Genomic DNA, 19,788 nt, shown 5'->3' with positions numbered 1-19,788 from the left:
CCGCCAGATCCCTTTACCCTCTAAACTAGAGCTTGATCTGCAATTGTGGAAGAACTTATTCAAGATCCCTCCAAGGGTCCCCCTGGGCTGGGACTGAGGCTTCAGAGATGCCTCAGGTGCAGACAAGGCCCCGAAGGAGCTCACAGAAGGGAGGGGCCAACAGTCCAGGCGATTCCCAAGCCATGTGAAAGGGGCCCTTTGACTGAGCAGAGGGGAGCTGGTACTTCCTGTTGTGAGACTGGGCATCTAAACAGAAGCATCAGCAGCGTCTGCGAGTTTAGCCCTAGGGGAAATGCCTGAGCTTCAGAAACATATGAAAGATTCACGAATTTGGAAATGGTTTGGGGCTTTGGGTGTAGACTACTACCACTGCCACTGTGGTCTCAAGCAAATTATTTAACATCTCTATACCACAATATCTGCATGCTTGTTATTATTATTTAATAATAATAATATCCTCATTATTATTTGGGGATAATAATAGTAGCAATGTCACAGAGGTTTTCTTAGGGACTAAATAAATTAATCCATGTGAATTGCCTAAAATAAATCTGGCATCACTATGAAAACAAAAGAAGTATCAGCTATCACAATTGTTATTAATTACTATTAAGCTCTCAATACTACACCAGGCATTGTGATAAAGAGATCAGGAAAGGGAGGCAGTGAGGGCCAGGCCATTTTCAATATTTTCCCACTTTTACCAATATTCACATCCACGGAGAGAGAAACGGTCTCTGGTCCTCTGGATTTGGGAGGCACTCACCTTCAGGGGTTTTCTCTCTTGCATGTTGGAAGCCTCCTGAGCAGGTTCATCTAAAAGAAGGTGACAGGGTCCTCCCTGGTGGCGCAGTGGTTGAGAGTCCGCCTGCCGATGCAGGGGATACGGGTTCATGCCCCGGTCCGGGAGGATCCCATATGCCGCGGAGCGGCTGGGCCCGTGAGCCATGGCCGCTGAGCCTGCGTGTCCGGAGCCTGTGCTCCGCAACGGGAGAGGCCACAACAGTGAGAGGCCCGCGTACCGCAAAAAAATAAAAAAAAATAAAAATAAAATAAGGTGACAAATCAGAATTTTTCTTTGTTGGTACATAGTTCCAAACTGCAGCGAGACTCCTGTAGTATCAGAATTCTGCAGCAGAGGGTTATGAGTCCACTCACTGTCAAGGAGTTACTTTGAGACAAGCCTCTGTATTATAACGGTTTATGCATTTATTTGCAGCATCAATTCATAATTTTCCTTCTGATGGTTTATACAAAGCGAACTAAACCCCATCACTGCCTCATCCTATTCATTACATAGTTCTTACTTGTTTCCCCAAAGAATTAAATTGACTGGTCTTTAACCAAAAATCACTGTATACTTAAAACGGTGAATTTCATAGTATGCCTCAATGAAACTGTTAAGTGTACGATGAACCATGGATGATTTAATCCAGCGGTTCTGGAATGTTTCCAGTATAAGAACACCTCTTTAATGTCAAAAACTTTGTAGATACTCAAGCACTGGATTTTCAGTCCTCTCGCAGTAATTTGGGGAGCTTGTGGAATCTGCCCTGTTTAGCTGGAGAGTCAAAGGTCTATTGGAGACACTTTGGACATTCTGACCCTGTCTTCTTACAACTGTGCTGTCAGAGCAAAAGAGCAAGCATCCTATCCCCTTTTTAAGTGAGTACATAGACTGCTGAAATTCTCAAAGATATCTAGAGTCTGTCACTTTTTTAACCCTACGTTGCCTCTGCTCACTGACAAGTAGGAAAGGTCAATGTGTGGAGGACTGCTCTCTCAGACTCTCTCTCAAACTCAACCCATAGAATGAGGTTCCATTAGGAGTGAGACAACTATGTGGTTTTGGTAAAAAAACACAGAGAAATAACCATATGCCATTACATAATGTGTTAATCACTTTCTCTCTTAAGATAGTTATCCAATACGTATGCTCTATTATTTTAGAAGTTTTGGGTAGATTTACACTTTAAGTTTTTCTTAATCATCCTGTGATTCATTAATGGTATTTAGCAACAACTAGCTCCTTTAAAAAAGAAATGTTTCAAGCATACAGAAAATTATGGAGAATAATATTGGAAATGTGTGCATCTACTACTGAGTCTAGCTGCATTTCAACATTACCTCACAGCTACTTCAGATCACTCTGAGCTCTTTATTAAAAATATAACAAGGCACTATGAACAAGTCACAGCTGAAACCATCTGTGCAGCCCTCACTGATCCCTGCCCTCCCTCCTTCTCCAGTTATTCACTCCAGAATTTGATGGGTTTTATTCTCATTCAGGTTTTTATACATTTACCATGTACTTACTAGCCATACAATATATATATTCTTGTTTTGCATGTTTTAGGGTTTTATATGAATGGCATCTGACCGTACTTAACCTTCTGCATCCAACTTTTTTCACTCAACCATGATGCTTTTGAGGGAACAAACTCCTGAGAATCTTTCCCCATCTGGACCCCAAAGTAGACAGGCTTCTGGAGACCCTTTCCTGTCACTTACACTGATTCCTGCAGTTCCGACCATTAGAATCATGCCCGTTGGATTCTGCGGCTTGTTTTTTAGGACACATGAAAGTTGGTAGGGTAGCCTTGAGACCTAGAATGATGCAAAATATTTGTTTCTTAACAGGCAACCTGAGAGGAAGGTAGAATGCTGGGACACAGCACCAACAGTAAAGCTAATCAGCTGGGGGAGGGGGGTTCTGAACCAGGGCCAGTGGGAGAGAAATGCACAGGATCCAGGACAGAGCATCTCTGTGGCCACTCCCAGTCCACAGCCTTGCACAGGACATATCAGTAAAAGAGCAGAATGCCTGGAAGCTGCCCTGGGAGTTCTTCCCACGCAAAAGGACAAATGTGGGACAATTGCCACAGCCTAAGAAGAAGCCATGGCATGTAAAGAGGGATGGTCATTTGTTCCCAACCTTGTCTGGACCCAGAACTTCCTGTTACCTAGATTAGTCATGCTGTCATAGCTTCTCTTCATATACACATAGGTGATTTTCTCTGAGTAACCCATATCTGCCCGTTCTTTCTTAGAGAGTTGAGAGTCCTCCTGCTGATGCAGGGGACACGGGTTCGTGCCCCGGTCCGGGAGGGTCCCACGTGCCGCGGAGCGGCTGGGCCCGTGAGCCATGACCGCTGAGCCTGCGCGTCCGGAGCCTGTGCTCCACAACAGGAGAGGCCACAACAGTGAGAGGCCCACGAAAACCACACAGAAAAGGGTAGAAAAGGGCTTCCCTAGTGGCGCAGTGTTTGAGAGTCCGCCTGCCGATGCAGGGGATGCAGGTTCGTGCCCCGGTCCGGGAAGATCCCACATGCCGCAGAGCAGCTGGGCCCGTGAGCCATGGCCGCTGGGCCTGCGCGTCCGGAGCCTGTGCCCCGCAGCGGGAGAGGCCACAGCAATGAGAGGCCCACGTACCGCAAAAAAAAAAAAAAAAAAAGAGGAGTGTAATCAATTAAAATATTGAATCATTATGTTATATGCCTGAAATTAATATAATATTGTAAATCAACTATACCTTGATTTTAAAATGGCTATTACTACGTTATTTGAAAATTATTAGAGTGAAGAGAGCTGGAATCTCTGAGATTGTAGGACCACCTATCACTCAGGCTGAGAATGTAGGAAGTTTCGATGAAGCAGTCTGGCGCACCACAAACTGATGGCATCGGGAGTCTCTTGGGGGGGAGGGTCTTAGGCTAAGAACATTGCTTCTTTATCCCAGAGGAGGCGATAAAAGAGCCCCTTAGGCGGGCTTCCCTGGTGGCGCAGTGGTTGAGAGTCCGCCTGCCGATGCAGGCGACACGGGTTCGTGCCCCGGTCCAGGAAGATCCCACGTGCCGCGGAGCGGCTGGGCCCGTGAGCCATGGCCGCTGAGCCTGCGCGTCCGGAGCCTGTGCCCCGCAGCGGGAGAGGCCACAGCAGTGAGAGGCCCGCGTACCGCAAAAAAAAAAAAAAAAAAAAAAGAGTCCCTTAGGCAAAGGCTATTATCTCTGGTTGAGGAAATGTAGGGGCATCTGGCTGATTTGGGGGTTTCTGGGGTTGAGGGGTGTTTTGCTTCCCTCAGGAAGAGCAATTAGGGAGTCTCACAGACTGAAGACAGTTTTAGTTTTATGTCTGCCTGACGGGGATCACCCCAAAAGGCTTTAAGTGGTCTCTCAGTCCTAACGATCTTGAGGATGTTGGGAGGTACAGAAAATACCCAACCACTTTAATTACCAGCAGGCGCTCTTGGTTTTTCTACTTGCTCCCCCCCTTAACCTGTCTAGGGTGGCCCTCAGAGAGAACTTACCTCAGAGGTGAAGCGGCAGCGAAGCACTACTCGACAACGAGATGAAATCCCAGAATTCAACTGCCCAAGAACAGTCAAGTAATCAGAACAGTTAATGATCAGGGAAGTAGGTGGGGCAAGTGAGGCCGTACTGTGATTTGTCAATTCAGGCTCCGCGCCTTTTCAAAGTCGGCCGAGATTTTGAATATCCCGCTTGAAGTCTGTATGCCCGTTAGCACACATGCTCAGATGTTACTTTTGCATTCAGCTTACATTTTGCTACCTTTTTTTTTTTGCGGTACGCGGGCCTCTCACTGTTGTGGCCTCTCCCGTTGTGGAGCCTGTGCTCCGGACGTGAAGGCTCAGCGGCCATGGCTCACGGGCTCAGCCGCTCCGCGGCACGTGGGATCTTCCTGGACCGGGGCACGAACCTGTGTCCCCTGCATCGGCAGGAGGACTCTCAACCACTGCGCCACCAGGGAAGCCCTGCTGTGTGTTTTTGCTGTTTAATTTTAATAAATGGTATATCTGAGGCAGGCTGCCATCTCAAATCCTTCCCATCAGTCTCCAATTTCCTCAGATATGGGGTCTTTCCTAGGGCCTCCTAGGACCTCTCTAATAACTTAAAAAATTTAATCTTAAAGAAAAAAAATACTGTTTTCGATATGTGCATTTTCGATATGTGCTTTTTCTGGAAGACCCGATAACCAGAAACATGCTTTGTCCCTTAATACTAATATTTACAATAATAGTATTAAAAAGAATACCCATGTAATTGGGGCTTGCTGTGTCCCTCAGGGGGCCCAGAAGTCACATTTTTCTAGGAAGTCTTTCCTACACCCACCCCCAATAGGTCCCCAATAGTGCCTCCAATAGGTCCCCAATACCCCCTGGGCTTTCCATCACAGCCCTGATCTAAGTTCCTCCTCCTTCTTAGGGCAAGGAGGACAGGGCAGTGACCCATGTGCCCAGCACAAAGCCATTTATGTGCATCATCCCATTTAATTTTCACAACTGCCCCTTAAGTTAAGTACTGTTATCATCCCCTGTGTGCAGATGCTGAGACTGAGGTGCTGAGAGTTAAGCAACCTGGTCATGGTCACAGGATCAGTAGGTAGCAGAACTGGAGTTCACCCCCAAGTTGAATTGAGTCCAAAGTCTGTGCTTTTACTTACTCTTCTATATTGCCTCAAATATTTGTTGGTTGGTTGAACGAATGAATGAGTGAATGAATCTTAAAATTACAAAGGACCTTTAACATAATTTACTTAATCTTCTATAATCACACATAATTTTATGTGGCTGCTGTAACAAATTATCATAAACTTTGTGGCATAAAACAATAGAAATGTATGTATGCATTTTTTTTGGTTTTTAAAAACATCTTTATTGGAGTATAATTGCTTCACAACGTTGTGCTAATTTCTGCTGTATAACAAAGTGAATTAGCTATATGTATGCATATATCCCCATATCCCCTCCCTCTTGAGCCTCCCTCCCACCCTCCCTATCCCACCCCTCTAGGTGGTCACAAAGCACCGAGCTGATCTCCCTGTGCTGTACGGCTGCTTCCCACTAGCTGTCTATTTTGCCTTTGGTAGTATATATAAGTCCATGCCACTCTCTCACTTCATCCCAGCTTACCCTTCCCCCTCCCCGTGTCCTCAAGTCCATTCTCTAGTAGGTCTGCATTTTTATTCCCTTCCTGCCCCTAGGTTCTTCATGACCATTTTTAAAAAATTTTTTAGATTCCATATATATGTGTTAGCATACGGTATTTGTTTTTCTCTTTCTGACTTACTTCACTCTGTATGACAGGCTCTAGGTCCACCCACCTCACTACAGATAACTCAATTTCATTTTTATGGTTGAGTAATATTCCATTGTATATATGTGCCACATGTTCTTTATCCATTCATCTGTTGTGTTGACGGACACTTAGGTTTTTTCCATGTATGTATGTTTTTGAATGTTTCAGTGAAATATTCTGACCTTTATTTCTCACAGTTCTGGAGGCCAGAAGTCTGAAATTAGTTTATCTGGGGTGAAATCAAGGACTCAGCTGGGCTGCACTCCTTCCAGAGGCTCTAGGTAAGAACCTTCTTGTTGCCTCTTCCAGCTTCTGGTGGCTGCCAGCATTCTTTGGCTTGTGGCTGCATCATTCTAATCTCTGCCTCCATGGTTATATTGCCTTCTTCCCTCAGTCTGTGCCAAATCCTCCTCTGCTTTCCCCTGACAAGGACACTTATGATACATTTAGGGCCCACCCAGATAATCCAGGATAATCTCCCTGTCTCAAGATTGTTAACGTAATCACATCTGCAAAGTCTTTTCTATTGTTGTTGAAAGGTAATACTCATAGGTTCCAGGAATTAGGATGTGGCTATCTTTTGGGGGGGGCACTCTCTGGTCCCCAAGGATTCATGTCCATCCCACATGCAAAATACATGTACTCCATCCCCAAGTCCCCAAATTCTCAATCCATCGCAGTATCAGCTCAAGTCTAAAATCTCATCTAAATATCATCAGCTCAAGAGTACCAAATCTCATCTTCTAAAATAGGTATGGGTGGTACTCTGGGTATGATCCATCCTGGGGCAAAATTCCTCTTTGGACTTGGACACCAGAAAACAAATTAACTGTTCCTAAAATACAGTGGTGGGACAGACATAGAATAGTAGCTATAGACATTATCGTTTCAAATAGGATAAAATGGAAGAAAGAATGAGTCATTGGCCCTAAGCAATTTTGAAATCTAGCAGGGAAAATTCCATTGGGTTTCAAGGTCTGGGAATAATCCTCTGTGACTTGAGGCTCTGTCCTATGGGCCTACAGCTCTGCCCTCAGAGTCATTCTTCCTTTCTCTTGAAGTGTGGCATATGTTTATAATTGAGTAGTTTTATCAGCCTTTTTGATGCCTGTAGAATTTTGAGAGTCTGGCAGTGTTTCCTTCATTTTTTCTTGCTTCTGTTTCATTCAGTTCAATCTGTCCATGTTTCTGAAGATATAATATCAAAAATTGTGTGGGTCTCCCACGTATGTCCAGAGATTCACACCATTAGACCAGATGGTCCTCTACATATCTTTCCTAGATTATCCTAGTTCTATTCCTGGGTATGGCTGAGATGGTTGAAGAGATTCACGAGTCACACATCTAAATCTCTGAAGTACTAGCAAACACAGCCACACTCTTGACTTTCTCTCCAGAGCGCACCTTCCTGAGAATGAATCTCTTAATTTAATGTCTTTTGCAATCTCGATAGACTGAGAATTCCCCAAATTATCAAATCCTAGATCCCTTTTGCTTAACCATTTTTCCCTCAATTTACCTCATTCCTTTGACATTTTACTATATTCAGCAAGAATAGATCAGACCACACCTTCAACACTTAGCTTGGAAATCTCCTCAGCTAAATATCCAAGTTCATTGCTTATAAGCTCTGATTTCCACACAACTGTAGGACACAATTCAGTAAGTTTTCTGCCAGTGTAACAAGGATTGTCTTTCCTTAAGTTTCCAATAACATGTTCCTCATTTGCTTCTGAGCCCTTATCAACAGCACCTTTAATGTTCATATTTCTACGATTTTGCTTATGACAATATATGTATTCTCTAAGATGATGTAGGTTTTCTCTTCCATGCTCCTCACTTCCTTCTGAGATCTCACCAGAATCACCTTCAAAGTTGTTATTTCTACTGACAGTCTTTTCAGTTCAGTCTAGGACATTTCTATCAAGCTTCTCAATATTCTTCTAGCTTCTAGCCATTAGCCAATTCCAAAGCCACTTTCATATTTTTAGGAATTTGTTACAGCAGCATTCTACTTTTAGGTAGCAAAACCAGGTATTAGTTTCTTTTTTTTTTTTTTTTTTTTTTTCTTTTTGCGGTATGCGGGCCTCTCACCGCTGTGGCCTCTCCCGTTGCGGAGCACAGGCTCCGGACGCGCAGGCTCCGGATGCGCAGGCTCAGCGGCCATGGCCCACGGGCCCAGCCGCTCCGCGGCATATGGGATACTCCCAGACCGGGGCACGAACCCGTATCCCCTGCATCGGCAGGCGGACTCTCAACCACTGCGCCACCAGGGAGGCCCAACCAGGTATTAGTTTCTTGTGGCTGCTGTAACAAGTGACCACAAACTTGGTGACATAAAACAATAGAGCTTTATTTTCTCACAGTCTGGAGGTCATAAACCTGAAATCAGCATCACTGGCCTAAATCAAGGGTGTCAGAAGGGCTGTACTCTATCTACAGGTTCTAGGGAGAATCCATTTTTTGCCTTTTTCAGCTTCTGATTGCTTACATCATTCCTTGGCTTCAGGTGGCATTATTCCAATCTTGAAGGCCAGCATCCTCAGATCTCTCTCTATTCCATCTTCACATTGCCTTCTCCTCTGTGTATCTCTTCAAATCTCTCTCCACCTTTCTTCCTTCCTTCCTTCCTTCCCTTCCTTCCTTGCTCCCTCCCTTCCTCCCTCCCTCCCTTCTTTCCTTCCATGTTCAGTTTTTATTTTCTCTAAAAATTGAGCTAAAGGGAACTCTTTAGAAAAAGAAACAATCTGCATGATTGAAAATGGAGGTCCTAACTTACACAGTGTTACATGTCAATTATATCTCAATAAGGCTGGCAGTTTTTTTTAACCTTAAAAAAAGAACTGGAAAAAGAAAATGGGAAGGTCCAGCTTCATACAGTGGCTTCAGGATGCTCAGAGGAAGGAACTAAAGTTGGCCAAGGTTAGCCAAGATTTTCCTGAGTTTTCTAGACTCAAGAGATGCGACTAGTATTCCAAAGAGAAAAGAGATCAGTCAAAAGTTTGAGTCTTACAGTCCCTGGAAATATGTAACCCTGATGCTCCTGTCGCTTCAGCTGAAACTGTTGGCTGGCATTTCTGGTATTGATGAAGAAATTGCCCCCAATTTCCCAGGCTCTTCTGACTTCCCCATGCCCACCTGGGATCTGCCCAGTCCTCCTGCCGCAAGAGAGCACTCTATTCATGAAATTCTTGGAGAAGAATCCTCTGCAGTTGTGAGCATCTCATGCTGTGAGCCAGCTTCACAAGAGCATCGGGTGTGCCAAGGATTCCGTAAGGGTCAGGAGAATCAGAACAGGGCAGGGTTTGCAACAGCAGTAAACCAGAAGGAAAATCCTTCAGGTTGGTCCTTTTCCTTGGTCCCCTTTCATTATGGCATGGACTTGGCCTGATAAGGCTGTGGCTCTTCCACCAGCTCTACTCCCACTGGATTTCTAGAAGCTCACAGCTGACGTTCCACAGGCACTCAGCCATTTTGTTACTTCAGGCCCTTGGAGATACCCAGATCTTCTTGTGGTCATTGAAGTACTTGGCACTCAGGGGTCCAGGCCCTCAGTTATGGCACAGTGCAGTCTGGTCTGTGCCCCCTTCTCCCACACCAATTTGACAAAGAGGGAGAAGAGCTGCCAGAGCAGGCACAGCAGGAATGAGTATTGGACAAGCTCAGAGTGGACCATGCCTGGGTGCACTGCATAGAGGGTGGCCCCCATCCGTTGGAGCCTCTTGGCCAGCTCCCAAGTAAAAAGTATATTGGCCATCTTGCTGTGGCAATATGCAAAGCCCCAGCTGTAGCACTTCTCACTTTCAAGGTCCTGGAAGCGAATCTTGCCAGCATGGTGAGCCACCAATGACAGGTTCACCATCTGTGCAAGAGCAGACTCCTTCAGCTGCTCCAGGAGAGAGCAAGTGAGAAGGAAGTGGCCCAGGCAGTTGATTCCCAGGTGGGTTTCAAAGCTGTTAGCTGTCTTGGAATATGGACACATCATCATTCCTGTATTGTTGATCAGAATATGGAGCTGCTTTTGCACTGCCAGAAGGCTTTCAGCAAAAGCTCAGATGGATTTGGTATTGGATAGTTCCAGTTTCCACACCAGCACCTTGGAGTTCTTTGTATTAGCTCAGATTTCACTAGCAGCAGATTCCCACTTCAGTACATCTCAGCAGGCAATGCATACTCCTCTGCTAGCGAGCTCTCTGGCCGTCTCCTTACTGATGCCCATGTTGGCTCCGGTGATCACCACTATCTTCCTGGGAAGCTGCACATTTGTTCTCCAAATCCCACCAGCAAAGAACTTCCTAATGGACAGAGCTATCACATACAGGAAAGAAAGGAGGGAGGTGAGTAGTCCTAAGATAACCAGCATCTTTTCAACTTCTTTAGTTGCTGCTGCTTTAGCAAAAGTAGCTTCGACTCCAATCCTGGCTCCAGCCCCTGGTCTGGCTCCAATTCTTGGCTGCTTCTCTCTGCTTCTCCCTCCCACTCCCTTACCTCCTCTCTCTCCTGGACTCTGGGCATCTCTCATGCATCTCTTATGAGGATACATGTAGTTGCATTTAGGACCCACCCAGATAATCCAAGATAATCTCCACATCTCAACAGCCTTAATCATATTTGCAAATAACCATTTTCCAAGTAAGGTAACATTTACAGTGTCCAGGGACTATGACCTAATATCTTTGGGGGCCATTATTCTGCCTACTGCAAGGAGTAAGTCAGATACCTTGTTCTGAAGTTCTGGGGTCACTGGGTTTGGAAAGGAGTGACTGGAGCTCTTTGAGGCCAAATGGGGTGGAAGACAGCGCAGCCTGGTGGGAGGGATGTGGGCTCTGTAGGCAGACAGACCTGAGTTCACTTCCCTGCCCCAACACCTGATGACTGAGTGACCTTGGGCAAGTCACTCAACCTCCTTGACTTTCCATTTCCTCCTCTGTGAAATGAGGTAATAACTGCACCTCCCTCACAGGGCTGTTGTAACTTGTGCCTGTAAAGCACTTAGCATAGGGCTAGGCACATAGTGAGTAATCTACGAACATTAACTGTTGTTATTATTGACTGATGAACATGGTGATAATAATACCATGCATGTATTCTGTGCTAACTCTGTTTTGGGTTCACAAGAAACCCAAACGCTCCCAGGAGCATGTGATATAGATGTCACAGATGTAGATTCAAGAGGCCAGAATTTGCCTAAAGTCAGACAGTCAACAAATAGTAGAGGGAGGAATGAAGACCATGTTTGGCTAATCCTTCACCACAATGCTAGTCTCCACCCCATGAGGAGATTGTAAACCCCAGCAACTGCAGAGAGCACGTGTAAATGATGAATACATCTACAAGCAGGAAAGCCTGTGGCCAGTTGTGTGGGGGGACTTGCTGACTGTCAGGGCTACGGACTATAGTGTGAGAAACCAGGATGGTGGAAGTCTCTGTGCTCAGCACTTTTCCACCAAGGGAACAGGAGAGACTCTCTGTGCTGGTGGTGGTGACAGACCCCTGTGTGAGGGCAAGGCCTGCACCAGGACCCAGGATGCTGTGGACCTTCTGACTCCAGGATGGATGAATGAAAATGCCAGCATTATGTGGCTGTGGGAGTTTCCCATATTGTCTAGAATATTGTTCATTGAGCTGAAGATTCTTTTGCTCTATAGTATATTTCCACTTCTCTTTTAAAAGAGTAAACTTTATATTGAAGTATAACATAAAGATGGAATTTTGCACAAATCATAACTATATCACTTGAGAGAAGTGGGGGAACTCAGAATCTGAGAGTTGGTGTTAAAGATAAATCATTGCTGCCGGGTATGAGATCAGAAAAATATATCTGCCAGTTTTATATCTCAACATCTTAGACTTTCTTGCATGTATTTCTGGCATGACTGATCATACAGATTGCTGCTATCTATGACGTTTTTTAAAAACAGCTTAATTGAGGTATAATTGACATACAGTAAATTGTACATATTAAAAGTACACAATTTGATAAGTTTATATTATATATAAATATATTCACCATAATCAAGTTAGTAAACACATTCATCACTCTCTCATGCCCACTTGCATACACCTAATCAAGCACTGATTTGCTCTCTGTCACTGAAGATTAAGTTGCATTTTATAAGGTTTCGTGTAAATAGAAACATACTCTATGTACCCCTGATTGTCTGGCTTCCTTCACTCAGTATAATTATTTTGAGATTTATCCATGTTGTGTTATATGGACTCCAATTTGTTTATTCAGTCACCTGTTCTTAAAAATATTTATTTATTTATTTATTTGGTTGTGCTGGGTCTTAGTTGCAGCAGGCGGGCTCCTTTGTTGCGGCTCGCCGACTCCTTAGTTGTGGCATGCGAACTCTTAGTTGCAGCATGCATGTGGGATCTGGTTCCCTGACCAGGGATCAAACCCAGGCCCCCTGCATTGGGAGCATGGAGTCTTAAACACTGCACCACCAGGGAAGACCCTCATTCACCTGTTGATGGACATTAAATTGTTTTCAGTTTTTGACTATTAGAAATAAAATTGCCATGCAAATGTTGTACAAGTCTTTATAGGGACATATATTTTCTTTTCTCCTGGGTGAAAACCTAGAAGTGGAATAGCTGTTAAACCCTCCAACTTTGTTTTTATGGTAGGTGTATTGTCAGATTTTAAAGAAACTACCAAACTGTTTTCCAAATTGGTTGTACCATTTTACGTTCCCATCAGCAGTGTATGGGCATTCCAGCTCTTCCACATCTATGCCAACACCTGCTATGGGCAGTCATTTTAATTTTAGCCATTTTAGTAAGTGTGTAGTGGTATGTCTTTATGCTTTAAATTTGTATTCCCCTAATGACAATGGTGCTGAGCACCTTTTCATGTAATTGTCATTTGTATATCTTCTGCTCAAATCTTTTGCCCGTTTTTTATTGGGCTATTTTCATATTGATGAGTTTTGTGAGTCTTTTTTATACTTAGATACATGTTTTTGCAAAGACTTTTCCTAGACTGTGGCTTGTTTTTTTTTTTTTTTTTTTTGCTGTACGCGGGTCTCTCACTTCTGTGGCCTCTCCCGTTGCGGAGCACAGGCTCCGGACGCGCAGGCTCAGCGGCCATGGCTCACGGGCCCAGCCGCTCCGCGGCATGTGGGATCTTCCCGGACTGGGGCACGAACCCGTGTCCCCTGCATCGGCAGGCGGACTCTCAACCACTGCGCCACCAGGGAAGCCCCTGTGGCTTGTTTTTTGTTTTGTTTTAACTATAACAATTTCTTGAGTACTTTATTTATTTATTTATTTATTTATGGCTGCGTTGGGTCTTCGTTGCTGTGCACAGGCTTTCTCTAGTTGCGGTAAGCAGGGGCTACTCTTCATTGTGGTGTGGGCTTCTCATTGCGGTGGCTTCTCTTGTCGCTGAGCATGGGCTCCAGGCGCTAGGGCTTCAGTAGCCGTGGCCCGCGGGCTCCACGGCGCAGGCTCAGCAGCCGCGGCACATGGGCTTAGCTGCTCCACGGCATGTGGGATACTCCCGGACCAGGGTCCCCTGCATTGGCAGGCGGATTCTTAACCACTGCACCACCAGGGAAACCCTGTGTCTTGTTTTTTAATGATCTTAACTGTGTCCTTTAAAGACTGGATTTTTCAGTTTTGGTAAAATCTAATTTATCAATTTGTTCTTTTATGAATCGTTGTTTTGCTGTCAAAACAAAGAAATATTTGCCTAACAATGTCAAAACTTTTTCCTGTGATTTCTTCTAGAAGTTTTATACTTTTAGGTTATACATGTAGGTCTATGATCCATTTTGAGTTAATTTTTGAATATATTGCAAGGTATGGATCCAAGTACATTCTTTTGCAATGAATATCCAATTGCTCCAGCACCGTTTGTTGAAAAGACTATCCTTTCTCCACCACAATGCCTTTGTACCTTAAAAAAATCAGTTGTCTATATACATGTGTGGGTTTTTGTCTGGAGTATCTACTGTGCCCTGTGGACTGGTACACTGCTACAACCAATCTGGAAAACAGTTTGGTAGTTTCTTTAAAATCTAACAATGCACTTACCATAAAAACAAAGCTGGAGGGTTTAACAGCTATTCCACTTCTAGGTTTTCACCCAGGAGAAAAGAAAATATATGTCGCTATGAAGACTTGAACGAGATTTGCATGGCAATTTTATTTCACTGCTTCCCAGCAGTGAAACTGATGTGTTAATGGGGTTGTGTAACCTTGGTTCCTACAACAGCAGCCCAAGTCAGCTGGATCACCAAACCCAGTACTCTTGAAGGGATGCAGTGACGCCCAGGCTCAGCATCCCTTCCAGGTGGATGTTGAGATTCACACTGCCTCTGGGTAGCAAAATCCAGATGCTGGTCCTCAAATCCTGAATAATTCACCAGGTGTTCTTTCTCTGTCCCAGAAGTTCCCATGGCCCCATTGGCCCTTGTACCCTCATTCCTTTCAATCTGCAGAACTGCAAAGCAAAGCAGCTTAGGCCATCTGCCAAGAAATCTGGGACACACAACTCTCCCCTTAGGCTTTTGAATCTGCTGGTGTGGCTGGTGTGTCCTGGTACCTGGCTACCTGGAGACAGGGGGTTGGACAAAATCATCTACTGGGGCATAGACAGCCCAGAGAGGAGACACTTTCCGTAGCCCAGGTCCAAGGGTGTCAGATGTGGGTCCCTCACTCCTGCCTTGAGGATACCCCAGCTGCTCCTGGGCAGAGAGGCAGTTTTTCTGCTTCCCTTAGTCCCTCCCAACCCCCTCCCCAGGCCTGTCCGTGGGAGGAAGGCATCAGCCCACATTCTGATCCTTTTCCTTGGGAGTGTTCTCCGTAGGTTTCGCTGGGCATGTGAATTTATTCTGGAGGGGCGATAGTAGGGACTCAGTAGGACAGATGACAGGGCAAGGGCTTCTCCAGAGAGAGGCCAGGGTAGTCCAATCCCTGACTTAGATTCTTATAGATTCCCCTCCAGTTTTGCCTCTGAGTTGAGTGCACATTCCTTGGGCAGAAGACCCTCCATCCCTGCCTCACCAAGTTGCACACTCTGTCTTTTATCTGCTTATCTCTTTCTGACTCTTTCTCTCTCACAGCCTCTCAGATTCCTCTCTCCCTCCCTCACACTCTCCCTCTTCTTCTGTTTCTCTCTCCTCTTTACCTCTTGTCTAAAGGTGTTTGTGGCACCATCTATAGCCAATGTCCAAACCCTAATACAATCACAAACCAGGGCAGTGACGTTGCCTTTTAGTTGTTGTCATATCTTGGGACCCCAGCAGGACCTGGACACCCTGCTGAGGTCACCAGTGTATCATTTACTTCCAGCCTCGAATGAAACAACTCACTGCAAACCACCCCTGGAGATGTGACATCAACCACCTGGGAGGCAGTGAAGGATGAGGAACTCTCAGCATCATCTTTCCACTTTGGACCAGGCTCCTGAACTGGAAAGGGCCCATCTGCTCAGCCCTCCCCACTCCCCATGCTGCAGGGTTTTGCAATGAAGTTTTTTCTTTCCTGATATCGATAACCTTTCTGCTTTTGCAAAACCAAAATTTTTAAGTTAATTTTGCATAATTAACTAGATTTTATTTACAGGAGAATTTTAATTCATGTTTCTTAGAAAAATAATTTTCTGTAGCCTTTTATTTCCTATTATTGTAGCAAGTACTCTAGAGATAATAACTAAATATTGGCCACACTGGCATACAGGACAAATTTTACCTTTCATTAAACCTAAATTAAATAAAATAGTGAAACTCCTCAGTCCTTAGGCTGAATAAGCCCACAACCAAGAGCTCAGATGAATCCTCTCAACCTTCAACACACCATATCCAGGGAATCCAGTAGGCAGGGATATTTGCAGTCAGGCCTCTAGAGACATTTACTGCAGAAAGGAACTGGAGCATAGACTCACAGGGAACCCCTCTCCCAGGGCCCAACACTTCACTCTGAGCCTGCACATGAGGTAATGAATGAAATTTGTAATCCAAAGGGAGTGGGGTGGGAACGTGGTGGAAAAAAGGGGGAGATGCGGACTAGGACGGAGCAGGAAGCAATATTTCTCTGAGTATACCTTTTTGCAGAGCTTTGAGTCTTAGAACAATAGCCACGTTTCACAGACTCTAGAAAAAAAATAAGGAAAGTAAGAAAGTGGTTGCAAAATAAATAAATTAAAATAAACTAGGATGAGAGGGGAACCCCAAATGGGATGTAAACAGAAATAATGGAACCTAACTGTATTACAGATGAATAATATAGCCACACTGAAGGGCATGGGGGAGAAAATAAATAACCTAAGTAGCTTTGGGAAACAATATTTATTTTGAAGGCTGAAAGCAAAAAGAACTGTACACAAATGTTGTACTTTAGTTAGTAAATTTGTTTTTAAACAGGGGTATGTTTAGGAATTCTGAAACTACCTTATATGAAGATCTGAGCAAACAAATATATTATAGATAACAAGAGTCATGTTTTCCATTGTCAGAGAAGGGCATTTCAAATATGGGAAAGGGATAAGGTTACAATAACCCTGAGGTCTTGGATTGGAATCAGAGATATAAGAATGAATCCAAGGGACAGTCTACAAAACAACCTGCCTATGTTTGACAAAAATGTCAATGTCATAAAAGATGAAGAAAGGCTAGATTTCAAAAAGACTGAAGAAAAAAAAAAGACTGAAAGATGTGACAAGTAAATGCACACACTATCCTGGACTGGATCTGGGAACAGAAAAAAAATGTTTTATTTTGCTAGTAAGGGCATTATTGGGACTATCGGCACATTTTGAAAAAGATTTGCAGATTAGATAATAGTGTTGAGTCGATGTTAATTTCCTGGCTTTGTTTTTGTACTGTAGTTATATAAAATAATGTCTAGCTTTTTAGGAAAAATACACTAGTATTTAGGGACATTTACTTTCAAATGTTTCAGGAAAAAATATAATTACTATTCTTGCAACATTTTCTGTAATTCTGAAATCATTTCCAAATAAAAAGTTAAAATAAATGCAGATTATTGGACCTCAACCTTACCTACTGGATCAGAAAATCTGGGTCTAGGGCTGAGGAATATGCATGAAGGGTATTACTCACTGTGTCAAAAAATTCTTGAGAAGAGCTTTGATTTTTTTAAACATCTTTATTGTAGTATAATTGCGTTACAATGGTGTGTTAGCTTCTGCTTTATAACAAAGTGAATCAGCTATACATATACATATATCCCCATATCTCCTCCATCTTGCGTCTCCCTCCCACCCACCCTATCCCACCCCTCTAGGTGGTCACAAAGCACCGAGCTGATCTCCCTGTGTTATGCGGCTGCTTCCCACTAGCTATCTATTTTATATTTGGTAGTGTATATATGTCCATGCCACTCTCTCACTTTGTCCCAGCTTACCCTTCCCCCTCCCCATATCCTCAAGTCCATTCTCTAGTAGGTCTGTGTCTTTATTCCTGTCTTACCCCTAGGTTCTTCATGACATTTTTTTTCTTAAATTCCATATATATGTGTTAGCATACGGTATTTGTCTTTCTCTTCAAGAGCCAGATTTTTAATCCTTGCTCCCACACTGTCCAGCAGCTGTGTGACCCTGGGCCAGTGCTTCCCCTTCCTTGGACCTCAGTTTCCCGAGCTGTATATTGCAGAGTTTGAATCAAGTGATCTCTAAGGTTCCTTTCAGGTCTGATAGTTGGGGATTCTGGATTATTTATTCTTTTGGAGAATAGAGATGAGAAGTTCAGAAGGGTTTATTCTGGAGGTGCCAAATGAGATTCTAGGATGAGTGGATTGAAATCTTGAGGAAATTTAAAGAGGAGGAATGGCTATGCTAAGGAGCTTGTGGGGCAGCCCCCTGTGCCTTGGAAGGAGAGATGTGCTGGGGTGGGGGGTAGGGGAGTGGGTGGTGTTTGCTCCTGGGATATGGTTTGGCTGAGCTGATTTTGAAAATAAGTCCTGGAGTTAGGTATAAATGGTGAGAAGCTAGTTTCCTTCCTGACCTTCATGTGTTGAGAAGAAGAGGGGGACTCTACCTCAGTCTGAGTTTGAGCAAAAGGCTGTGCAATTAAGGCTGGATTAATGGGGAAGCTGTAGCTTACTAAGGTAACCTCACTGTTTCTGACCTTTGACCTTTTCAGCTTTGTTTTCTGTCCTGAGCTCTCCTCCTATAGTGACAATGTAGTTATATTCTCATTGCTAAGAGGGGTTAGTTTTGTTTGGGGTTACTCCTCTAAGTATATGATAACTGGGGGAGTAACACCCAGTGTCCAGTATGCCCTTGTCTCCCAGTTGAAATGCTTCTCAGGGAGCTTTTGGAAGGCAGAACTGGGCCAAAGCAAGTGAAAGGGGACCCTTGTCTCCCATGCCCTTTGCAGCAGTTGGAGTGATTAAAGAATTACTGCTGACCCATTAAAGGTATGGGTGTGCATGGGGTTGGGTGTGGTCTCCTTTCTAGAACCTACTGGGAAAAAGCACAGGCATAGGAAGGGTTAACCCTAGGCAGGTCTTGCCAGCTGTATTAAGGGTCTGGAAATGGGCAGGAAGAGGTCAGAACAGATAACTGCTTTCCTCCGTGGCTCCGAAGCTCCCCACCTCCACCACCCTCCATCTTTGCCCATGAAGGGACTTCCTAGTGTGTGGAAACCTTGCCTCCTTCACAGCTCCCTCCCATGGGTGCAGGTCCTGTCCCTATTCTTTTGTCTCTGTTTATTCTTTTTTCTTTTGCCCTACCCAGGTACGTGGGGAGTTTCTTACCTTTTGGGAGGTCTGAGGTCTTCTGCCAGCGTTCAGTAGGTGTTCTGTAGGAGTTGTTCCACGTGTAGATGTATTTCTGATGTATCTGTGGGGAGGAAGGTGATCTCCACATCTTACTCCTCTGCCATCTTGAAGGTCTCCCCCCGAGCTTTGATCTTAACTTCATGAAAATTCTTAATTTCCAGGGGTCCTGTCATACCTAGTTTCCGACATAATTGAGAGAACTCTTAAAGATGTACATAGCTTTGTATTATTCTGCTTGGGCTGTCATAACAAAATACCATAGACTGGGTGGCTCAAACAACAGAAGTTTGTTTTTTCACAATTCTGGAGGCCAGAAAGTCCAAGATCAAGATTCTGGCAGGATTTGGCTTCTGGTGAGGGCTCTCTTCCTGGCTTTCAGATGGCAATCTCCTCTCTGTGTCCTCACATGGTGTCTCACAGATGTCTCTGATGACTCTGGTTCTTTTCTAAGGACACCAGTTCTATCAGATCAGGACTCTACCCTCATAACCTTTTTAGTCTTAATCACCTCCTTAAAGGCCCTATGTCCAATACAGTCACATGGGGATTAGGATGTCAACATGTGGGGGGGGGCTCAATTCAGTCCATAGCCACTACTGTATAACACTACTGAAGTCAAGACATGATTGTGGCTTTAGTCAGGACCACACAGAAGATTATGTGTCCCCTGTTGTCCACATTGAATCTGGGTCTTGGGTCAGACTTCTACCATCTATGTCCCTCAGATCTGAACCTTGATCCTGGTCCACTGTTAACTCTTCCTCTCAGGTCTGACTTGCACCTGGTTCTCTGTTCAATTTTCTCTTTACACAGCCTTCTGTTAATACTTCTGCCACTAATGTGCCACTCGTTGGGACATCTAACTTAGGTCTCTGTTAAGTAACTATTTCATCATCAATTCAGTCTGGCGTGAAACCCAAACCCGAGTTCTATTTTTATT

General features: G+C 44.3%; 1 pseudogene across 1 annotated transcript; it reads right to left on the bottom strand.

Annotated features, from left to right (window-relative positions):
• Positions 1-9,511: 9,511 nt before the first annotated feature.
• On the bottom strand, positions 9,512-10,458 carry LOC309796785 (retinol dehydrogenase 12-like; annotated as a pseudogene). Its single transcript has one exon. The product of its transcript is annotated as a retinol dehydrogenase 12-like (transcript).
• Positions 10,459-19,788: the final 9,330 nt, after the last annotated feature.

Source organism: Mesoplodon mirus (genome assembly GCF_964341445.2).
Source record: "Mesoplodon mirus genome assembly, chromosome: X".
Taxonomy (NCBI): Eukaryota; Metazoa; Chordata; class Mammalia; order Artiodactyla; family Ziphiidae; genus Mesoplodon; species Mesoplodon mirus.
This window is presented reverse-complemented; position numbering and strand designations above follow the sequence as displayed.